General features: G+C 34.1%; 1 pseudogene; it reads right to left on the bottom strand.

Annotated features, from left to right (window-relative positions):
- Positions 1-1,326: 1,326 nt before the first annotated feature.
- Positions 1,327-1,456, bottom strand: LOC112211613 (U4 spliceosomal RNA; annotated as a pseudogene).
- Between the last annotated feature and the right edge of the window lie 1,928 nt (positions 1,457-3,384).

Genomic DNA, 3,384 nt, shown 5'->3' with positions numbered 1-3,384 from the left:
TCATTAGGCCATATCTGTTTTAGATCCATCACGCCAACGCTTGACGCCGCCCGGTGGTTTCCTTAACGAGATGTCGGAGCCTGTTTGGAAATCTCTAGCGGAACTATCTCTGTTCGGGATAACATGACCATATTGGGTGTCAGGACTACGGATTACATAGATCAGGAATTAAATTATATCATATTTTGTATTTTTACGAAACTAAATTTCATGTGTTAATAAGTTATCAGAATAATATTTAAAAAATATAGCCTTATATCTCTCTAAGAAATTAATATCAAATAATTTATAACGTGTTAACATTTTGCCATCATGGTATGGTAAGATAAAATATTGACTTAACTTCATATCAGATACATCATAACTCATATCAACTATCTAAATCGTGACATCAAGACGATAACTTCGCAGTAATGAACAAATACCATTTTTTTTTAAAGTACCTTACTCTTCAATTGCTACAAGCCTTTGTTCCAAGGATCCATAATCCTTCGAACTTTTTCTCCACAGTAATCAACCTGGTAGGATATTATTACCTGCCTTAAGGAGGCCCTTAACGAATCCTGGATGCAGAGGCAGGAAACAGGTCCTTCTCGGGGTCAGCTCATCGCCATTCAGGACCTTCTTTTTTAACTGGTCGGCCTTCCATACTTATTATCCGGCACACGAGGTCTGGCGGCTTGTTAAAAGGAAGTCTATCCCAGCGTGTGAGTAATTCTCACTGCTCTCTTCAGCATTTTCCATCCTCGGGAATTCGCCGCCCGTTTATAGTTTCCTCATGAAAAGTTTCATAACTGAAGTTAAACGTGCATAGATTAGATCTGTTACAATTTATTAAATAATGTATTAGAAAAAAAATACTATACTGTAATATGTAAAATATTACGGCATAGTCTACATAAAATGCAGACTATCCCGCTATGTCCCACTGTGCACTGAGAGTAGAAAAAAAAATGAGCTCACAGAAAAAGGATGACCCCACGTCAACTATTTGTGCATTGCTGTAAGTTACGATTGACTGACTGGGAGACCTAAGCTTAAGCCATAATAGGCCTATTGTATATGGACTTGAATACTGTATAGAATGTATTAATGCAACAAATAAACAATATCTGCATACATACATATATAGAAGAACATATATGTACACATTACAATTTTTTTTTAAGCGGTGGCCACAACAATTAGGTTACTTAAAAGTGCATTTTGATTCACTTTAGTTATGCATTTGGCTCTCGATTTGTATCGAATGATACTGTAGTGGCTCAACCATTTACCTTCTTCTCCTTAAATGTTTCCATGAAGCATCAAAAGGGCTTCGCCATTTTCCTACTAGTACCAAAAAGATTCCACGGTAAAAAAAAGTAGTAAATAAAATAAAATTGAGTTATGCAACTAGCAATAATCGCACCTCAGTAGACCTTCATTGGTTACGATATTGCCTCTGCGCAAGTAAATTAAAAGAAATAAAACGATCAGTAAAACCATGATCGACATCCTATCGCAACAGCCGCAGGGAGGAGGTTGCTCTGGCCCGCTTGAGAATAGGTCATACTCTCCTCACGCACTCTCACCTAATCAGAAAACTGCCACCTCCAACGTGCAAATATTGTCAGTCCATTCTTACGATTAGACATATTTTCGAAGAGTGTACTCACTATTTGCCAACAATAAATAGGATAGGACTGACCCCAAATTTATCCGAAACTCTCGCAGATGAGGAAGTTAAAATTACACGAGTATTTGAATTTTTAAAAGCACATCGCCTGCTTTATAAATTATAAATCCTCTTCGATTTTTATGTTTTTTATTTATTTTATTTTATTTTTTAATTTAATTTTATTTATTTTTTAAAAATTATTTTTCTATTTTTTTTTATTTTTCTATTTTTTATTTATTTATTTTTTTACTTTCATCATCCCATAGGCGTTGATGACCAGAGGGTTTTACGCCTTTAAGCAACAATCAACAACAACAACAACAATTGAGTTATGCACAGCTAATGCATACTTTTCATTTCATACCCGTTATTTTTTTTTAAATATTAAGTTAACGATTTTGTATATCATTTCATAATACAAAAACCAAAAATAATAGACCATGTTTACACCATATATATACTCTGAGAATCGAATCCATTCATGCCAGCTGTGCCAACCACCTTCCTCCAGGGGACTGACTCTCTTATACTGCTCCGCTAAAATAGTGATGACTGTAATTAAATTATAAAGGGAGCCAGACAGATTGGGCTAAAGGAGAGTTATATATGGCTATTAGTCGAGACCTAATTCGCTACGCACATTCTCACCTAATGGAGGTTAATGGCGTCTGAGTCATTTAACTCTTGGGTCAATGCTTCTTGAATTAGATCTCTAACAGTCTCGCCTCTTTTGCTTATATCTATTAAATGTATAGGTGTCGAAAATGTAATGAGATATAAACAAAGTCTTTTTCTTTCTCCTTTTTTTTTACTCCCCAAAGCCATCGATTCAAAAAAATTAATTTGTCCTTTTTTCATCAAAACAAGGAGAAATATCGGAAGAAGTTGTAATACAAGTAGATTGTAGGAAGATAGTCCAGGTTGCGGTCAATAAAAGTATCAAAATAGTGAAAGAAAAATATTTATTATTAACCAACATTTCGCCCCACTTTACTGGGCTTCGTCTGGTCTTAATGAAAAAACAATATACAAACATTAGAGAATTGACCAAACATTAAAAGAAAAAACATTTCAAAACAAATTTAGACAAATAAATTGTAGGAAAATACTTATTAAAAATAGTTATAAATAAGGTAACGAGGTAAGTGTAAAAGGTGGAACAGATAGGTGAAGTAATAATGGCCTAGGTGAGGTGTAGTAATATGTAAAAGAAAGATATTAAGAAAATTAATAAAAATAAGCAATTAACAAAGGGGTAATAACCTGTCAGATTGAAACAGAGCAGACGACTGAGCCAAGAGAAGTCAGGCAGCAAATGTACCCACTTCCTACGCTCACCCTTAGGAAGTGTAATATTTTTTTTATAATACATAGATAGATTAACTGACAAAAACATCTCTTATCTAATATTACAATAGGTAACTATATGGGATAAATTTTGAAGTACACGTATAAGGTATCTGTATGTAATATAAGGAATCTGTATGTAATATAAGGAATCTGTATGTAATGTCTTATACTGGTATTATCTTCCTACAAAGAAGAAATATCGACCGACCAAACCTTTACTAGATGATTATTGAATTAAAAAAAAAAGATTACTTCGTTCAACGTATTGTTGTAAAATAATTTTCACGCGATCGAAATATTAATTAATATCGTATTACATGGCGCTTGAGGGGCGGCTGCAACACCGGAAATCTTAGGTTTGAAGTGCCATCGAG

Source organism: Halyomorpha halys, unplaced genomic scaffold (genome assembly GCF_000696795.3).
Source record: "Halyomorpha halys isolate HHAL.00 unplaced genomic scaffold, Hhal_1.1 Scaffold2465.1, whole genome shotgun sequence".
Classification (NCBI taxonomy): domain Eukaryota; kingdom Metazoa; phylum Arthropoda; class Insecta; order Hemiptera; family Pentatomidae; genus Halyomorpha; species Halyomorpha halys.
This window is presented reverse-complemented; position numbering and strand designations above follow the sequence as displayed.